Source organism: Phocoena sinus, chromosome 9, assembly GCF_008692025.1.
Source record: "Phocoena sinus isolate mPhoSin1 chromosome 9, mPhoSin1.pri, whole genome shotgun sequence".
Lineage (NCBI taxonomy): Eukaryota > Metazoa > Chordata > Mammalia > Artiodactyla > Phocoenidae > Phocoena > Phocoena sinus.
The window spans coordinates 90,797,040-90,819,443 of NC_045771.1; the positions used below are offsets into that span (position 1 = coordinate 90,797,040).

Genomic DNA, 22,404 nt, shown 5'->3' on the forward strand with positions numbered 1-22,404 from the left:
GAGTTAACCCAAATGCTCTGGAAATACAGTATACTGGCAAAAACCAGTGAATTAAAATAAACAGACATCCTAACTTTATTCAAGTCAGCCTTTTTGTATAACAGAAGTTAACTACTAAAATCTGAATACAAGGAAGGAAAAAAAAAGACTTTATGTCATTATAGAAAAGCCAACTCTTTCTAACTTTAGAAACATAGCAACTTTAGAGTCATACAATTTACACAATGTTCCTACACTCTCAGAGCTCCCAAGTGTTTCCAAATATAGGAGTCCTTTTCAACTCTCAAAGTCATTAAAGTGGCAATAAATCTTGTGAATTTTTTTACTCTACACCACGTAATTAAATTTAAAGCATTTTGCCTCCAATCCCCAATTCATGTTAAAAAACTGAAATTACTAATCCTAACTATAGATATCAGGTTTGAGAATCTCATATCACACAAGTATTTTCCAATTGTTATAATCTAATAATCTATTGATGAGTGCTAATTATCACTGTACCTGAAAAACAGCAATAAGTTATTTAAAGTAGGCAAATACTTGCTCCCTTGTAATGGGTTAACTGGACAATTCCTTATTGTTTTTTCATACTGTATTCACTAAGTCAAGTAGCAACTCATTTTTAAATAAAAAATTTTTATGTCATTCAATAATAATCTCTCATTGAAAGAAACATGTTTTCATTAGGTGGTCTTCTATAATTAAAAATTAAATGTTGGACTGTGAAGAAAACAACCAATTCAATAATATACCACTTTTATGTAAATAAATGAAATTCATCCAATTTAGTTTACTGAATACCTTATCCCTTGGGGAAATGAGAACCATGCAATAGCAGGAATTCATTGAGGTTTACATGACAAATTTAACAGTGATATATTTCTGATAATAATGTTATGCTGACATAATGTCAAATCTTGGCAAAGAAGTGGTTTCCTCCTGCCTTACTTTGTATTCTTTTATGGAATTAAAGAAATGCTTCAATTTGACAAAATGTAGCATAAACAACTAAGACTAATTTTTTGAAAACTTAAAGAGAAATTAGTATTGCATAAAGACATTAAGAAAATTTTCATTCGACAAATATATTTAGCACAGAGTATCTCCCAATATATTCATTTAAAAATTTTTAAATAATTTTGTACTTGGATTTCTGAGCATAAATATTTTAATATTTAGCTTTATAATCTTAATAAAAATTAGACTATTTTTAGAAAAGTCTTCATGTTAAGAAAAATCCATTGTGTTCTAAATATTTTTCATCTTCAAGTCTATAAACATGCCAAAGAACTCAGTTTAAAAACATTCTTCTAATAAATCTGCCTAAACTGCGTTCATGCCCTCTTGTTCTCTGTAATACGAAATCTAACAAAATAAAGAACAAATAGCAAATATTATAATGTTGCCCTCTAAGCTGTTACTACTTCTACACTTGACACTGGAACTATTAACAAGCATTTCTGCCCACCTGTAATAATCTTTCAGACATACAAAAGTGCACCCACTGGTTTACAACAAAGAATATTCATATTTACCAGATAACCTCTAGTAGCTTTTCAGTGTTAATATGTAAACCAAAATAACATTAATGTTAAAAGTTCAGCTTTTAAAAACAAGTCACAAATATGTTTGCAATTACTGATCTCAGCTTAAAGGAGAGAATGAGAAGCTTAGATAATTTTTTATTTAAATGTTGTTCAATGAAAAGGTAAAATATTTTTATTTTTCTTATGATGGCCCTTAACACAATGTGTAAATTTTTTACTTTATTTCAAATAATTTTACCCAAAAAAGCATTAATGCTAATTTTTCATGTTAGAATGAAATTTTTAAATGCATAGAGGTAACAATACATTCAATATGGGATCTTCTTAAAATCATATTTTTCTATCCATATGCCACAAATAATATCAATTTCTATATAGCTAACGGGGTTAGTTCTTGAAAACTACTAAAAACTATTCTTTTAAAAACTAACCAAAGATGAGCTCAACAAGATATGGAACTGTTGTTTTCTCTTTTGTTTCCTAATTTAAGGTCATTGTTATTCTACCAACTAGTACCCAACTGATGTTCAGACATAATAAAAATGAATTATTTACAATGATGCTTTATTAAAAAATGCCATTCACAGCAATGAATAATTCTATACTTCTCCCCCATAATAAGTCAATTTTTAGGTATATGGTCTATTTCTAATCCCCCAAATAAAATTATAGCAAAATCTCAGCTCTCTGGACATTAAAAAATCAAACTCCTCATTTCACTGAGATTAGACTTAAACGTAAAAACCTAAAAGTATAAGAAAGGAAGTGCTTATTCGTAGGGCTTTATTCAACACAGTAATTTCAAGACTACCTTCCAAAGTCAATAAAACTTTTGGTTTTATTATATTTTATGATTGTACATTTAAGTGAGCTTTGTAATTCAATTAACATTTGAATCCTTACAAGGTAGAAGGCATTGTGGCTGAAACTCATATATTACCCTCAGAGCTTAAAATCTAGCTTAAACCCTCAGAGCTGAAACTCATATGGCAGAAACTCATATATTACCCTCAGAGCTTAAAATCTAGAATCGAGGTAGTAAAAAGTATGGTAATACCTATGAAAAAAGCAGAATGTGGCAAATGTAAATTAAAAAGAATAAAGTTCTTAACAAACTTAATAAGAAAAGAAGTATGTTGGATTTAAGAACAATATAAACAAAAGCATTGTTGAGGAAAGCTACTAAAGCATATCCTGGAAACAGTAAATTGTTCTCTTTAGAAGAAAAATAATACAGTAGTGAGAAGTTGATATGGTAAGTTAAATTAGAACCAAAAGACAGAGGCCTTAAATGCCAGCAGAGAAATCTGAGCAGGGGAATAACGCGGTAAGAAATGAGCTACAGGGAAAAACAAACAGACAAACAAAAAACAGCAATATGTAGAAAGAGCTGATTGAGTAAGACACAGAAATGGGAAGCTGAGAAAGCAAAGAAAACACAGAGGATAGGAAGCTACTGCCATCACCTTGATAGGTAATGAAAGGCCTGACAACAAGTGCTGGCAGTAGCTCTACAAAGGAGCATACAGATGCGACAGGCAACATCAATGCAGAATCAATACGGTATCCAACTGACTAGAAAGCCAACTGTTACAAGAGAGTGAAGAATTAAAAATGATGGCCATAAAAAGACCACAAGAAATTAGATTTCCTCAATGATCTAAGAACTTTTTAAATTATGCTTTGAATAAAGTACATGGGTAACAAGGGCAAAAACAAAAAGAATTTCTGGCAAAGCAGAAAATTCAATTAAGTAAAATAAACAACTATTCAAGAATGTTCTCGTTATTACAAATATTCAAAATGAAAATTCCTATTTGATGTTTTAAATTATCTACTTTATATTTCACATATTGGTTTATTCAGTTTTTCCATTAAATGCATTATTTTCTTCTTTGGTACTTTTTTCAATTATAAACAATGGCAAAATTCCAAGGTATACAAAGCAAAAAATATAAATATGATCCTTTGCTTCTTTCCTAATAATTTATTATAAATATCCATCCAACTCATTATATACATATCACCTTCATTCCTTGTTAATGGTTGCATAAGAATAATTTTTAAAAATTAAAAAATCATATAAGCAAAGTTTCTAAAAAATAATATTGATAAAATCTCAAATACTTAAACCTTTTTCTATTATAATTAAATAGCTTCAAGCTACACTTCAAAAAGGTAAGAAAGGTAACTTAGCAAACTGTGAAGCAGGTTCTTTTTCTAAATGGAAGTTAAAAGCAAGGGAAAAATCATAAAATAATTTATTTCTTTTCTTCCTTTCCACTCAGTAAGAAATATAAAAACTAGAGAAAACTTTTGACACCTATTTTCTTTACATCTCAGAGATAGACACCTGTGTGAGACCCCTATGGCACTGGCGTGAAGTCAAGGAAAGCTAAATGTGAGATGACTAATAATAAATCTTAGGGAAGAGAGAAGCTCAGATCACAATATAAACAAGAAATATAAGGAGATAATTAAACCCAGATAAGACAGGAAAAAGATCTAAAATACTGAGAGATGCTCAACTCCTAAGAGAAATACAGAGAACACAGAACTGTGGGTTAGAGAGTTCACAAAAGAAAGCTAATTTGAAGACTTTTGCTAAAAAGCATTCCAAACAATGAAAGGATTAAAATAAAACCCAGACGACTGGACAGATTAGTAATATGATAACATATATTACATCATAAGAAGTAGAATGAAAGAATATTATAACAATTCACAAACATCTGGAACACAGTAGTACTGAGATGTAGAAACAAAAGGAAAATTGGGTTCATCGTTAATACGAAAGCTATCACCTTTGAAAGAACACTCATTTTTATGAGAGAAAAAGAGATGAGCAAATTTAACACAGTAATATTTCTCCCCAGCTCATGATAAAATAAGGTGTGGAAAAAACCCTAAGTATCTCTACCCTTCTATTCACACTTTTTTTTTTTTTTTTTTTTTACAGACCTCTATAAGCTGTATCCATGGTTTTCAAGCATGACAGCTTTGTACTTCCACCAGCAAGTGGTAAAAAGCACTGTCATTCCTATCAGGGCCACCAATATCAACTCCATACCATTATCAAACCAGAAGCATCAAGCAAGATAAAAAAGGAGAGCTCAGTCTGTCTGGGATTGAGGTCATTTCCCTCACCCTGCTTCCATGAAAGCAATTATGTCATATTTCTGAGAGACATTAAGCAAGACAGACTATCAAAACACATCCACCAATTTTTCAGGGAGAAAAGAAAAAGCAGCAAGAGAAGATAATAACATTATGAGGAATCACTTTCCACTCAGACAGTTTTGGACATATAACACTAATAAGGGATGCAAAATGAAAAAATTTTAATTTAACATAAAAAATTTTAATGCTAACAATGAGAGTTCTGGCCATATGAGACACAGACTGTAGGAATGAGAAATACATATGGGACTGATATATATACACAGCAGCCTTTAATATTATACACAATCCCATATGTCATATGGTATGTGAAATACTGATTGGGTAGAGAAGAACCAAACATATGTATTTCACTCTAATATTGTTAATGCCTCACTCAGAACAGGCTGAAATGTAAAAAATCAAACTACATAATCTACACTTAAACAATTTTCTTCCCAATTCTTAAAAAGCTGCAGTCTTTCTTTTGCTATTGAATTTTTTCCAAGTATCACTTCTTACAAGCAACAAAATGCTAGCAAACTGTAGCTACCTAAATTTATAAAACTGTCTTTAATCCACACAATAAAATAATGGTCTGTAATACTAATATCACCTTTCATAATGCTTCCCCAAAAAAGTGACTGATAAATACTAATGGATGAGTAAATATTTGTGAAATTGAAAGGAACAATTTTTAAACTTCTGACCCTATGGAACCTTGTTTAGGAGAGAGTTCCTCAAACTATAGCCCACCTACATCAGAACCTCTATGGTGTCTGTTTGGAAACTGCAGTTTCTGGGCCCCACCTTTACGTTAGGAGTCAGAACGGCTATGGCTGCAGCCCTGAATAATAAGTTTTAATAAGTACCCTCAGGTGATTTGTGTGCTAAAGCTTAAGAACCATTACTTTATATACCGGAAGACAGACTGTGTATCAAAGTGACAGACATTCAAGTAACTAATAAATGAAAAGATATAGAAGCAGCTCTGAACTTAATTCAGGCCACAGTGCCTTCTTAAGGAAAAAATTTTTTAAGCTTACTTCATTTTAACTAATAAAATTTTAATTGAACCATATGTACTATAGTTCAGCAGGACATCTGTTTCTTTAAGAAATAAAATTCTATTTTCTAAACAGAAGTTACCGAGGCAAAAGTTTCCTTTAAAAATCATATACTCAGAAGATAAAATAGTACTAAACATAAAGAAGATGACACTATAAAGTGTTACTTTCACTTCATTCAGCCAAAATATTCTGTCAATTATAAACTGCACAATTACTGTTTGTCATAATGTTATCTTATTCTGACCAGAAGGTAAGCACTACTCTTGCATATTTTTGCTCATTTCAATACAAAACTTATTACTTCTAAAATAAGTTCGCAGGGAAAATACTAAAAAACTCTATTTTGTGTATCTTTTGAACAGATGTCACTCAAGTTAGGTAGATGGTTTGAGTCAAACATTTTTCCTTTATTATTGTAATTTCCTTTGTTTGTGCCATCAACACAATTTAGGAAATATTCAGCTATTCTTTGGTAATTTATGACAACTTTAATTTCCTATTCTGTTTTATAACAGTTTAAGTAACAATGGTATTCAGTGTTACTTAAATACTTCAAATGGTATTACAGAAGCACTACCCTGGGAACATTTCTTATTAACCCTTTCACTAAGAATTCTTTCCAACAACACTGATATTATTTTCTGTTGTAATTCTTTTGCTTTTTAGCATTTTCACTGAATCACAGAACCAACAGAACCATAGAGTGAGTTAGTATTATTGAAAATGGGCTGCTAGTGAATACAATTTAAATATACAAAGAAAACAGTTTAGGGCTTCCCTGGTGGCGCAGTGGTTGAGAGTCCGCCTGCCGATGCAGGGGACTCGGGTTCTTGCCCCAGTCCGGGAAGGTCCCACATGCCGCGGAGGGGCTGGGCCCGTGAGCCATGGCTGCTGAGCCTGCGCGTCCGGAGCCTGTGCTCCGCAACGGGAGAGGCCACAACGGTGAGAGGCCCGCGTACCGCAAAAAAAAAAAAAAAAAAACAGTTTAGGTGATTGAATATAGCCACCTTACAGAAAAACATATGCCAAAAAATACATTTCAGATAAACAATGACTTTGGTGTAGGGCTTCCTGGAGTCTCATAAATCCCCTGAAATTGTGTGCAAAATTTAATGTGTATCTGTATGCGTGCTTTTTCCCTGGAGCAAACATCTACAAATTCAAAAAGATCCTCACAAAAGCATGTCGTCGAAAACTAAAACAAAAACTATTTTTTTTTAATTATTATTATTTTTTTAACCACGCCACACGGCATGCGGCACTTAGTTCCCCAACCGGGGATCGAACCCACGCCCCCTGTAGTGGAAGCGTGCAGTCTTAACCACTGGACTGCCAAGGAAGTCCCTAAAACAAAAATTATTCTTAGTGTTAGGAAGAAAGTAGGAAAGCAAAATTGGAAAATATTATACATAATTTATTTATAGCCTTCCTTATTCTAAGAAAAATATAAGACAACTTTTAAAAGCATCCAATTTTAGATACAATTAAATTAAATGAGGAAATAAATATAATAAAGTCAGATCAAACAATGAAAAGAACGAGAAAAGTTAAATTAAAATTAATCCTGGTTGGGCTCTCTGGTGGCGCAGTGGTTGAGAGTCCGCCTGCCGATGCAGGGGACACAGGTTTGTGCCCCGGTCTGGGAAGATCTCACATGCCGCGAAGCGGCTGGGCCCGTGAGCCATGGCCGCTGAGCCTGCGCGTCCGGAGCATGTGCTCCGCAACGGGAGAGGCCACAACAGCGAGAGGCCCGCGTACCACAAAAAGAAAAAAAAGAAAAAAGAAAAAAATGCAGGCAGCATCAATGGAGGAGAAGAAGAACCATTACATTAAATTCTTTTTCTCTTCTCTCCCAAGCACTTATTTTTACTTTTTTTTTTTAAGTGTTAAATGTGATTTTAATAAGTAGAGGAGGTGAGCAGAAAGAAGATATACATCCAGGTGGGAATCACATAGTGTAAACCAGATGAAGAATCAGAAATGGAAGATGTGCAGTTTTTCCCAAGGTCAGTTCACTCGAAAATGAACACAACCGTGGTACTTTCAGGATCGGTTAAATGAAGTCTTGATAAGGAACTCATACTGTGAGCCGATGCAGAACTGACTTCCTCCAAGAGGTCCATGTACAAACAAACATGCCTTGGACATGTATTATAGAGTAAGCTACCACATCTGTTCCTTATTTGGCTTCCTTTAAGAGGCAAGGGTGCTATGTGCCATATAATGACCTCACAATCCAAGTAAGAGCTGGACTGGAATTCTGGGACCTCGAATTTTTTCCTTCTCTAAAGACTGAGGTCCCTAGGAATTAGGGCAACTCACCCCAGTGCAGACAGCCTCAAAATTTTTCCCAGTGTGCTTCCCCCCACCATTCCAATCGGGGATGGGGTGTGGCGTCCTGGGCCCCCTGCTAGTTGAGGCAGGGTCAGCAGAAGCAGCAGACGGTCCGGTAGGGGTTCTTCTTCTTGTACTGCACGGCCTTGCGCACCTGCACCTTGTCCTGGCCGGTGTAGTCGAGGGTCTTCTGCACGTTGAACTCGATGACGTCCGGGGTATCAGCCTGCTGCTCCACCAGCATGGCCATCTGCAGGAAGAGGTCGTGCAGGTCGCGGGTGCAGGTCGCGGATGCGGCTCTCCAAGCCGCAGCATCTCACGGTGGCAGCTCTCGATCTCGTTGAGGGCCGCCCGCACACCCTTCACGTCCGCCAGCAGGTTCTCTGAGAACACGTCCCACTTGTCTTGTTCGAACATGTCCTCGATCTGGTCGCCTGACACGTCCTTGCCCCTGATCTCCAGGTGGCGCTGGATGCGGATCTTGCAGTTTTCGCGCTGCTTCATCTCGGCCTGGTTGTACTCGTGCATGGCGGCCTGGAATGGGTGGGTGAGAGCGCTGTACCGTGCGCGCGTGATGTGCGCCACGGCCGAGTGCACGCCGTGCTGCGACTCAGCGTCCTCGCTCAGTGCCGTCATGGTGCTCAGCCTCCGGTGGATGCTCTCGCCCTGCGCCTTGATGTCCTTGGCAACAGAGCTGATGCGGCGCTTGATGATACTGAGGCACCGCATGGACGTGAGGAAGCGGGTGTTCTGCTTTCCCAGCCGCTTCACGTCAGCAGTCAGCTGCTGGTTTTCATCCTGAAGGTCCTGGATGTCCCGGTACCAGGATTCCAGGATGTGGTCCGTCTTGAACGTGATATCCTCAGGGGGTGAGTCAAATTCATCGTCCTTGTCTGGGAACTTCTGTTCATATCGCTTGGTTACTCCACAAGTTCTACTAGCCGGTCCTTCATTATGCTTTGGGGTTGAGATGTGGTTTTCTTCTCTTTTTCCTCTTCATCCATTTTGTCCCCTTGCTGCAGCTCCATGTCTTCATTTGTCTTATTTATCCCTTTAACACACTCTTCAGATGGACTGATTCCTTCCTCAAAGATGGTTTATAATTTCTGTGAGTTCATGGACCACAACCAGCATTCTTTCCTGGCCAGATTCAACAGACAGTCTTTCCTTGAGGATACCTGCTTTGGGGATGATGATCTTGTTGAGAAGACTTTAGAAAGCTGACAGATGTTCCTCTCAGGTCCACAGCTCCTTACCTTACCTATCCCAGTGTGAGCAGGAATCCTTGGTAGGAGCTGACATGGCCTTGCATCACTAGCTCTGGGCGTTGAAAGCTGGGCGCTCCATCTGATTTCTTGAAACCCTATTTTTTTTTTGAATTTTATTGTATTTATTTTTTATACAGCAGGTTCTTATTAGTTACCTGTTTTATACGTATTAGTGTATATATGACAATCCCAATCTCCCAATTCATCCCACCACCGCCCCCCACCACTTTAACCATTACATTAAAATTTTTTTAATTGCTTTTAAGCTGTACAAGTCCTTCAACTTCCACTAACAAATAATATTGTTACAGCTTCTACCCAAAATTTACAAAAGTCCCAACTTCACACAATTCTTTTGTCTTAGAGCACTTTTTGGTTCTCATTAGCACCTCCACCAGAGTACAAGTGGAAGAAATAAATAATAAGTACAAGGAGAAGTCCTCTTCTTACTAGCTGTGTGATCCTAGGAATGTTATTTGTCTCATCCAGACTCTGTTTCCCCAACTGCAAAATGATAACACCTACCTCAGAGGCTGTTGTGAAACCTCAATGAGATAAAATATATACAGTGTTTAGCACAGTACTTGCCACAAAGCAAACAATGACAGCTTTTATCATTTTTCTGAAATTTTATTTTTTTAATGTATTTTCAATTCAATTATGTCATGTAGTTACAAAAAAAATCACTATGTATTGATTACTGTAGTTCCTCAAAAAAGTACTTTTTCTCGTCTCAGTATTTGAGATCTGATTTTCACTTTACTGTGTTTATTCTACATCAGTGCCCAACTTGAACTTGAATATCTTCATAGTAATACTTCAGTATTGTGTTACCAGAAAAAATACACAAGAAATGTATATTATGCGATTTTTTAAGAAAAAACAAAAAAGATGTCATTTTTGTACATATAAGAGTAGAACACACGACCACAGATGATGATGTATAACCACTGTCACCTTCAAAATATATAAATTCATCCTTTAGTTCTATTTCTAAAGAAAGAAGGATAAGAGGAAAGCAATATTGGAGGGACCTACTATATGCTAGACAAGGTTGAAAGCAATCTATAATTTTGTCTCATTAAATCTACCCAACAGTCCTTTGAAATCTGAGAGAATTTACCTTGTCGATATTCACACAGTTAGCAGGAGCGATGCAAATGGGATTTAAATCAAGCTCTAGATGGCTTCAAAGCCTATGTTCTCCTGTCTCTTAATCACAAACTACATAGCAGGGACAATTACATTACTTTATGGTATAATTTTATGACATTCTGAAGTCTCTAAAATGTTAATAAAGTGGATATTACTTTGATGAAAGAAAAGCTTGTGTATACTGTGCTGTTCTAGTTATTACATTAAAATAACTAGCCTGCAAGTGCCCATTCAACAAAATTTGTTCATAAATCATTTATCCTCAGTACAAGTCTTCCCAGCTACTCCTTTTCAGTTTTTATTTTCATTGCTACATTTTAACCTACTCTAGAATATCAATTTCATTACTTTGTTTTAGGTAGAAAGTCTCCACATCAATTAGATGTCTGTTCTTAAGTATCCCCAAACCTTATTTAAAAAAAAACAAACAATACCTCCTCTCTCTCCTCCACCCTCTGTCCAGCAATTACCACTGTTCAGTATTTAAGGAGAAGACCAAGCCGAATTTCTCAGAACACAGTTTAAAAACGAACAAGAGGGCTTCCCTGGTGGCGCAGTGGTTGAGAGTCCGCCTGCTGATGCGGGGGACAAGGTTCGTGCGCCGGTCCGGGAAGATCCCACATGCCGCGGAGCGGCTGGGCCCGTGAGCCATGGCCGCTAAGCCTGCGCGTCCGGAGCCTGTGCTCCGCAACGGGAGAGGCCACAACAGTGAGAGGCCCGCGTACCGCAAAAACAACAACAACAAAATAAATAAATAAAAAATAAAAACGAACAAGATTTTGAACTACTAACCTTACTAGGAAATTCTATGAAAAATGTCCTGTTCACATTTTTCTTCCTGTATTGAGATCCTGACTAAATATTATTCTTATTTCTGTTAGAAGTTAAGTAACTATGGCTCATAACCAGGCTCCATCACATGCCTATAACCAGATCTGGAATAACATCCTACAAGTATCCCGAAGACCAAGAATGAACATAACTATAAAACAGAAACAGTCTTAGAGACAAGCACACAGTAGGGTTTTAAAACATATGTATCAGCAGAGAATTGAATATGTAAACCTGATTAGAATAAAAAGTAGTTTTCTTGTACTCCCAAATTATTTACCTGTAAAACCTTAAATTGGCCTGAAGCCATTATTTGTTTCTTAAGAGCAACAGGGGAAAAAAATGTATAATTAGCCATGATATCAGAAGAGTATGCAGGATACTTTATAAGCCCTATCCCATTACAGCTGTTTACTTTAAAAATATTAGTTAACATTTCGTATCTGTGTATAAAAAAGGTATGTTTCCTGCCAATAAAAAGACCTATAACTCTGGCACTTTCTTCTTGAGGAGAAGCAGGACACATTAAAACACCGTGTGTATTTTATTTTGTTTTGACTCTAATGTCTTTCTAGGGCAGAACTTTACAGATCAGCCATTCTCTTTCCTCCAAAACACAAAGAATCCTCCTTCCATGTAGCTGATATGGTATAGATGCATTTGTTTCTTATTTGCTGCCAGAACAAACTACCACAGACTTAAGAGGCCTGAAAGCTACAAATTTATTATCTTCCAGTTTTGGAGGTTAGGAGTCCAAAATGAGTCACAGTGGGCTAAAATCAAGGTGTCGGCATAGCTGCATTCCTTTCTGGAAGTTCTAAGGGAGATACCATCTCCTTGCTCATTCAATTTGTTAGCAGAATTTAATTCCTTCAGGTTGTAGCACTGAGGTCCCCATTTCCTTGCTGCCTGTGAGCTGGGGACAGTTCCCAGCTACTAAAGGACATCTGCATGTCCATGAGTCCCTTCCTTTATCTTCACAGCCATCAATGGAAGGTTAAGTACTTTCACACTTCAAATCTCTCCTGCCTCTTCTTCTACCATTGCAGCTCTCTGGCTCACTCTTCTGCCTTCCTCTTTCACTTTTATAAACTCAAGTATTTAGAATGGTCCCATCTGGATAATCCAGACTAATCTCCGATCTCAAGGTCCATAACCTTAATCACATCTGTGAAGTCCCTTCTGCCACATAAGGTAATATATTCAAAGGTTCCAGTGACTAAGATGAGAATATCCTTGAGGGGGCGCACTACTGTGCTTACCATACAACACCACATGCTGAGCTGCACTGACTTGAAGCGAGGAACAAAAGAGCATGTCACCACCTTTTGGCTAAAGAAGAAAAGTTCTTAGGATAAAACAGAGTTCAAAATGCTAAGCAATCTTCATCAAATACTACTATCAGAGAATCCATCAATTTAGTTAGACATTATCATTAAATCCTTACTTGTTTTTAAATGGAAAAACACCTAAATATATTAACAACTTACTCAAAGCTAACTATATTTCTCACTGTAAAATAGCACTGGTTTCTACCATTAGGCTCTCTCTCTGTTCACTTTCTTTATGTTCCACAAATCTTTATCTGGAAGAAAGCTTCTCACAAAGCTAAAGACACACTGGAAGACACACAGGCTTAGATGAGGTCTTCTGAAAACCATGACACTTTTTATATCACAGAAACAAAAATGAATTTGTTAAAATGGTAATAAGACCCATGAGTGCAAGACAACCAGCCAGAAGCTTAGAATCCCCATATTAAATATATCTGAAGACTAAAGAAAGGGTGTTGCTGCTTTAAACTAGTTTTGGCAAAGAGAAAGAATAACTTCTATGGGTATAATTTTTCTGTTGCTCTTCTAAGTAAACGAAAGACTTGCCTTAGAGAACAGATGAACAGAGAGAAAAAAGATCCCATAAAACTGATTTTAGTCTTTAAGTAAAAATTTCCACAAAATGTCATCCTTCCAAAACAAAGTAATAACTTTTAATACCAGTAGACTCCAAAAGGCAAAGTAATGATAAAGTGCCTTGGCAAATTTATTGTTCTAAGTCTGTAAGGTTACTTAGACTCTATGAAATGTTCTTGTATCCATTCATTCTTTGGGAATACAGAGATTTTATATACATAAAATTCAAGTCTGCACTGAACATTACCTCTAAGCATATTTAAAAATTAAATTAGTTTGGAATCTCAACCTACAGAAATTTTTATCAAAGTGATTCAAATTTACAATGCTCATTTGATTTTATGGACTTTGAGTGCACATGCGCAAAAGGCAAATACAAATTATTTTAGTCTAGTTTCCACTAATGGCAGAGTAAATTGGTCAAGCATAGTTTCTTGCAGATAATTTCTAAACCTAGATAAGCCATTTTTAAGAACACACTTATTTGAAGGCCCTGCAAAGTGATCAAAGGCAGGAACATACGGAAGGAAGGGTTACATTTGAAATATATAAATTTCAATGGGTAAGGAATCCAAGTTTGGCGTTTTTGCCTAAGGGCACTGACCACCATTACTGCCATCAACTCCCATTCCAATGCCCACAGTTCTTGCAGCAGAAAAATACAGATTTACAGTCCAGAGATGGTAGAGAACACGAATTAAGACAGAGTAACTATAAATTTAGAAAGAAAAATCCTAAAAAGAATAGAGCCACAGCAGGAGCAAGACCCAAATCCCTGGCGTACCATTAAAATATACACATGGGGGAGAAGGGAGGACCCAGGAGGAGGGGGAGAAGGGAGGATCCAGGAGGATGGGGAAAAGCAAGCAAAAGTCAGAGGGGTGTCCACCGGTAAAAGACTGGCAAGCCATGTGAGTTTACTGCTGTTTTTAGACTGATGGTTTTCCCCAAACAGTACACCGCTCAAGCAGCAGAAAGCTGGGGCCTTACTATAACTTGAGGTGTCACAGGACAGAGCTCAGAGCTGAAAGAGCAACTGGAAATTTAGGAAGGAAACTCTAAAGGAAAAAAAGATACACAAAACCTGAGGCCCATGATCTTAGTATCAACTCTGACAAAATTCTTGGTGACATCTAAACTACAGAGGTACAGGGCTGATCTATCTATCAGGTACCAGGTTACTAAAGCAATAGCTATAAACCAGAAGAACTGAGCAGAGATGAAGACCACACAGTACAGGGGAAAGAATGTGTAGCTTGAGATCAGACAACTTAACTGCCAGCTGGAACAATAACAACATAAAACAATCCTCAGAGAACACAGTAGACTCTCAAATGACAAATATATTATCCACAATGTCCAGTTTTCAACCCAAAATTACTCCATATGTTGGATCAACAGTACAGAATAGAGAGCCCAGAAATAAACCCATACACCTACCTTCAACAAAGGTGGCAAGAATACACAATGGAAAAAAGACAGTCTCTTCAGCAAGTGGTTGGGAAAAGCTGGACAGCCACATGTAAATCAATGAAGTTAGAACACACCCTTATACCATATACAGAAATAAGTCCAAAGTGGCTTAAAGACTTAAATATAAGACACTACACCATAAAACTCCTAGAAGAGAACACAGGCAAAACATTCTCTAACATAATTCGTGTCAATGTTTTCTTAGGTCAGTCTCCCAACGCAACAGAAATAAAAACAAAAATAAACAAGTGGGACATAATCAAACTTAGAAGCTTCTGCATAGCAAAGGAAACCATAAACAAAACAAAAAGACAACCTATGGATTGGGAGAAAATATTTGCAAACAATGTGACCGACAAGGGCTTAATTTCCAAAATATATGAACAGATCATACAACTCAAAACCAAAAAAAACAAACAACCCACTCAAACAATGGGCAGAAGACCTAAATAGACAATTTTCCAAAGAAGACATACAGATGGCCAACAGGCACATGAAAAGATGCTCAACACTGCTAATTATTAGAGAAATGCAAATCAAAACTACAATGAGGTATCACCTCACACCAGTCAGAATGGCCATCATTAAAAAGCCTACCAATAACAAATGCAGGAGAGGGTGTGGAGAAAAGGGAACCCTCATACACTGTTGGTGGGAATGTAAGTTGGTAACAGCCACTATGGAGAACAGTATGGAGGTTCCTTAAAAAACTATAATAGAGTTACCATAGGATCCAGCAATCCCACTCCTGGGTATATATCCGGAGAAAACTATAATTCAAAAAGATACATGCACCCCAATGTTCACAGCAGCACTACTTACAATAGCCGAGACAGGGAAGCAAACTAAATGTCCATTGACAGATGAATGGATAAAGAAGATGTGGTATATAGACACTATGGAATACTATTTGGTAAAAAAGAATGAAATAATGCCATTTGCAGCAACACGGATGGACCTAAAGAATATCATACTAAGTGAAGTAAATCAGAAAGAGAAAGACAAATGCCATATGATACTTATATGCAGAATCTAAAATATGACACAAATGAACTTATTTATGAAACAGAAACAAACTCACAGAAAACAAACTTATAGTGCCCAAAGAGGAAAGGAAGTGGGGGAGGGATAAATTAGGAGTTTGGGATTAGCAGATACAAACTACGTACTATATATAAAATAAATAAACAACAAGGTCCTACTATATAGCACAGGGAACCATAGAATCCTGTAATAAACCATAACAGAAAAGAATATTAAAAAGAATGTATATATATATATATATATATATATATATATATATATATATAACTGAATCATTTCTCTGGACACCAGAAACTAACACAATATTGTAAATCAACTATACTTCAATAAAAAATTATTCCACATGCAAAGAAACAGATGTACATAACCCATACTCATGAAAAAAAAATTTTAAAGGCAGATCAAAGAAATTGACTCTGCAAGTGGGCTCATACAAGAGATTTAGTAGACAATAACTTCAAAACAGCTAATATTTCACCTGAAGTAATTCAACATAAGCACTAAGTAGATTGTGCTAAATTAAAGATGCATGTGGTAATCCCTAGGAATTCCTGCAAAAATAATATAAACTTATAGCTAAAAAGTTCATAGACAAAATAAAATGGAATACACAGAACTATCTTATTAACACAAAGAAAACAAGAAATTCCAACAAAGAAAAGCCTAGGACCAGATGGCTTCACTGGTGAATTCTACCAGACATCTAAAGAAAAATAAATACCAAAAACTTCTCAAACTGTTCCAAAAATTGAAGAGAAGGGAACACTTCCTAACTCATTCTATTAGGTTAGCATTACCCTAATATCAAAACCAGACAAAGACACTACAAGAAAAGAAAACTGCAAGCCAATATCTCTTATAAATATAGATGTGGGAATTCCGTGGCAGTCCAGTGATTAGGATTCCATGCTTTTACTGCCAAGGGCGCAGGTTCGATCCCTAGTCAGGGAACTAAGACCCTGCAAGCCATGCGGCAGAGCCAAAAAAACCCCATATATATGTATGCAAAAATCCTCAACAACATACTAACAAACTGAATTCAACAGCATATTAAAAGGATTATAGACTGTGACCTAGTGGGATTTATCCCTGGTATACAAGCATAGGTCAACATACAAAACTCAAAGCAAGAGACCACATTACTAGAATGAAGAGGGGAAAAAAACCGCATGGCCATCCTGATGCAGAAAAAGCATCTGACAAAATTCAACACACTTTTGCAATAAAAACACTAAGTAAATTAGAAATACAAGAGAATTTCCTCAGCATAATAACAGTCATACATGAAAAACACACAGCTAACATCATACTCAATGATTAAAGACTGAATGCTTTTCCCTAAGATCAGAAACAAGGTAAGGATGTCCGCTTTCACCACTTGTATTCAACAAAGTACTGAAAGTTCTAGCCTGCACAAACAGGCAAGAAAAATAAATCAAAGGCATTCAAAGTGGAAAGGAAGAAGTAAAATTATCTCTGTTCACAGATGACAAGATCTTATATGTAGAAAACCCTAAAGACCGCACACACACACACACACACACACACACACACACACACAGAGCTAAAAAATGAATTCAGCCAAGTTGCAGGACACAAAAGCAACAACACACAAAAATCAGTTGTATTTCTATATACTAGCAATGAACAATTCAAAAATAAAGAAAACAATTCCATTTACAAAAGTATTACAAAGAATAAAATACTTAGGAATAAATTTAATTAAGGAGGCTGAAAGCCTTGTGCATTGAAAACTATAAAAGATTGCCAAAAGAAATTAAAGATCTAAATAAATAGAAAGACATCTGTGTTCATGAACTAAAAGTCTTAATACTTTAAGGTGACAATACCACCCAAAATGATCTACAGACATAATACAATCCCTATAAAAATCCCAAAGGCATTTTTTTACAGAAATAGAAAAACTCATCGAGGGATACTGAATAGTCAAAACACTTTTGAAAAAGAAGAACAAAGTGGGAAGACTTGATCTTCTGAATTTTGAAACTTACAACAAAGCTTTAGTAATCATAACAGTATGGTACCAGCATAATGATACATATTCCATACACCAATGGAATAGAAGACAAAGCCCAGAAATAAAGAGTTACATAAATGGTCAATTAAATTTTGACAATGGTGCCAAGTCCATTCAGTGGTGAAATGATAATGTTTTGAACAAACAGCGTGAGGAAAACTGGATATCCACATGCAAAAAGCATAATGGATCAAAGATCTAAATTGAAGAGCCAAAACTACAAAATTCTTAGAAGAAAACAAGGGGGAAATCTTCACTGAGCTAGATTTGGCAACCGTTTCTTAAGTATTACACCAAAAGCACAGAGAACAAAAGAAAAATTGGATAAACTGGACTTCATCAAAATAAAAAATTCTCCATCAAAGGATACTATCAAGAGAGTGGAAAGACAACTCACAGAATGGGAGAAAATATTTGTGGGAAAAAATATTTTAGCTGACAAGGACTAGTATCCAGAATATATTTAGAACTCAACAACAAAAAACAAACGACTCAGTTTTTAAAATGGATAAAAGACTTAAAAAACATTTCACCAAATAAGATATAAAATGGTCAATAAGTACATGAAAACATGTTCAACATCACCAGTCTTTAGGAAAATGCAAATCGAAACTTTAAGATGTTACCTTCACACTTATTAGGGTGACAATTATTTAAAAAAACAAAAAAGAAAATAACAGGGGTTGATGAAGATGTGGAGAAATTCAAATTCTAGTGCACTGTTGGTAGGAATGTAAAAAGGGCACCTACAGTGGAATACTGTTTGGCAGATCCTTAAACTGTTAAACACAGAATTACCATATGACCCAGAAATCCCACACCTAGATATATACCCAAAAGAACTGTAAACAAGGACTCAAACAGATACTCGAACACCAATGTTCATAGCAGCATTATTTATAAAAGCCTTTTCAAAAAGTGGAAACTAGCCAAGTGTCTATCAAGAGATGAATAAACAAAAAGTGATATACAATGCAATATTATTCAGCCATAAAAAATGGAATGAAGTTCTGATACACGCTACAACACAGATGAACCTTGAAAACGTTATGCTAAGTGAAATAAGCCAGACACAAAAGGACAAATACTGTATTATTCCACTTACATTAAGTACCTAAAATAGGCAAATTCATAGAGACAAAAAGTAGAACAGAGGTTACCAAGGATTGGGGAAACAGGAAAATGGTGAGTTACTGGTTGATGAATACAGCGTTTCTCTTTGGCATATGATGGAAAGGTTTTGGAAATAGTGTTGAGGGTGACACAACACTGTGAATGTACTTAATAACACTGAATTTTACACTTAAAAATGGTTTACGAAAAAAGGACAAAAGAAAAAAAGCAGGAAAGACAGGAACAAAAGAAAAAAGATGATAAAAATAGAATATAGCAAAATGGCAAACTCAATCCAACCATATCAATAACTAGTAAAAATATGTATGAACACTCCAAACAAAAGGAAACTGAAATTATAAAAGAACAGATAATAAAGCAGGACTCAAGAACACTCTATCTACAAAGAAATAGACTTTAAATGCAAATTCAAGATGGCTACAGTAATCAAAATATAAAGATGTGTGAAATAAGGACAGACACATAGATAAATGGAACAGAATAGAGTTCAAAAATACAGATACAGAGTCAATTGATTTTCTAAAAAAGCCCCAAGGTAATTCAGTGGAGAGAGGAAGGTCTTTTCAACAAATAGTACTGGACCAATTAGATATCTTCATGGAAAAAAATAAGCTTCAACCTTTCCCTTGCATTATATCAAAAAGTACCCTGACATGAATCATAGACCTTAACACAAAAATTAAAACTTTAAAACTTCCAGAAAAAAATGTAGAAGAAATTTTTTGCAACTGTAGGATATGAAAAGATTGTCTTACATAGGGCTCCAAAAGTGCAAGCTATAAAACAAAACTCACCCCCCTCCCAAAAAAAAGAAAAAGGTACACTGGGCTTCATCAAAATTAAAACATTCTGCTCAAATCACACCACTAGGAATATTAAAAGACAATGCACATATATTCACAAAAAACATTCACACTCACACACACACACACCTCACAAACTTGTATCCAGAATATAAAAAGACGTCTCACAACTCAGTAAGAAAACAAACCCAGTCTAAAACAAGGGCAAAAGTCTAGTTACCCTATATTTCACAAGACTGTCTTTTATTGAACCCTCTTAGCCATTTTTTATTTTTGTGTAAATCAAATGCACTTCAATCCAAGGCTCAGATCTTATCCCACACATTTGGGTTAGGCACACAAATTTAACCTTTTGTCATCATTAGACATTGTAAGAGACAAGAGTTAATAAAAGGAGATGGGATAGCTTAGTCCCGAAGCACTTAGGGGTGAAAATGCACTCCAGTTTGAATTGAGTAATTTAGTAATATTTGTTCCACAGTTTTAAAGTAAATTCATACTGTCTTTTAAAAAAAAAGACAATAGATCTGGACAGACACTACACAAAGATAAATGAAGTGGGAAATAAATATTCAAAATCAGGTTCAACATGATTTGTAATCATGTATATGCAAATTAAAATCATAAAGAGATACCTCTACACATCTATGAGACTGGCTAAAATTAAAATGATTTACAATGACAAGCACTGAAGGATGTAAAGCAAATGGGACTCTTATGCATTGCTGGTGGAAATGTTACAACCATTTTAGAAAAGTGTAGCACAGAGGAAAGACCAGTGAAGATACAGAGAGAAAGTGGCAATCTGCAAGTCAAGGAGAGAGGACTCAGAAAATAAAAAACCTATGAACACCTTGATCTTGAACTTCCAGCCGCCAGAACTGTGAAAACATATATTTCTGTTGTTTAAGACACCCGGTCTGTGATAACTTTGTTATGGCAGCCCCAGCAAACTAATACTGTTGCTATATAAGACTACTGTAAAAATAAAATTGCCTATTAGTTTAAAAAGAAAGAAAACAGTGTAGCAAATCTTAAAAAGTTAATCATAACACTTACCAGATGACCCAGCAATTCCACGCCTAGGTATTTACCCAAGGGCACTGAAAATAAATGTTCATGGCAGTTTTATTCACAATAGTCTAAAGTTGAAAACCCAATATGTATCAAAAGCTGAATGAATATATTGTGGCACACACATCCACTGGAATACTACTCATCAAACGAATGTATACTGTATGATTCCACATATATGAAATCCAAGAAAGAGCAAAATGAAATCTCTAGTAACAAAAGTTCGTGCTGGAAGTGGGGGGACTGACTCAGAGAGGCACAAGACAACTTTTGGGGGGTCACCACTGACCTCTGAATATATTCCTAGTTGTGACAATAAAACTGTAACATCAGCATTATCTTCCAATTAGATATGGTAGAAAAACACATTTCTGATTTATTGAAACAGATTTCAAGTCCCTAACACAGAAATTAAAACAAATGACTAAAACTGCATCCTATTTTACTAACATGTCTCTCAAAAGATCATGCCTGCCTACCTGCCCTGTTGTTTACATGGTATTAAAATGTAAAGTTCTATAAGTATACCTATAATCATAAATTTACATTGAACCCTTTTAACTTAGCCTATAGCCAATTCCAATCTACTAAACCAAAGACGGATAAAAACTGTTTAACATATTTAGAATTTTTATACATAAAGTAATCAAGTTATAATGGCAATAAAAAGTAAAACAGCCCATCTAATGTTCCCCCAAAATATTAGACTTAGAGACTCAAAGCTGTAATTCGCTAGAAGTACGCTGACACCATTTTTTAGGAACAATCAATAAAATAACCAGTAAAAAGTCAATACAATAAGAAGCCTGTATTTGGAGCATTGTTTATATTCATTTAAGATACACTGCAATTTTTAAAACTTACAGGTACTGGAATGGAAAAGAGAAGTACTGGCTTAAGCATCCAAATAGAAAATAAAGCCCTTAGAGCCGAGTAATTGAAAATTTGATACATTACTAGATTGAAGAACCTTACACTAAATTAATTTTTCTCAAACAATGATGAATGGTCCAGCAGGGGGTGACAAATAGTAAGGTAAACTACAGACTTTCAATAAACATTACCTGACCATATGGAATAAAATATATACCCCAAAATACTACTGTAACTTTGAAATGTATGAAAAATAATATACTATTATATATAATAGTATATATAGACAGATACCATATATCATTTATATGTGGAATCTAAAATATGACACAAATGAACTTAGTTATGAAACAGAAAATGACTCACAGACATAGAAAACAACTTACGGTTACCACAGGGGAAAGGGGGTGGGGGAGGGATAAATTGGGAGTTTGGGATTAGCAGATACAAACTACTATATATAAAATAGATAAACAACAAATGTCCTACTGTGCATAGCACAGGGAACTATATTCAATATCCTGCAATAAACCATAATGGAAAAGAATATTTAAAAGAATATATATATATACACATATATATGTATAACTGAATCACTTTGCTGTATACCAGAAACTAACACAACATTGCAAATCAACTACACTTCAATTAAAAAAGAAGTCATCTCAGACCTAATTTAATACTGGAAATG

The 22,404-nt window shown here is 35.5% G+C and overlaps 1 protein-coding gene and 1 pseudogene across 2 annotated transcripts in view; both read right to left on the reverse strand.

Moving 5' to 3' along the window:
- COG5 (component of oligomeric golgi complex 5) overlaps window positions 1-22,404 on the reverse strand; it is a 293,055-nt gene that overhangs the window by 221,608 nt on the left and 49,043 nt on the right. The window lies entirely within an intron of this gene.
- Window positions 8,187-9,325, reverse strand: LOC116759219 (annotated as a pseudogene).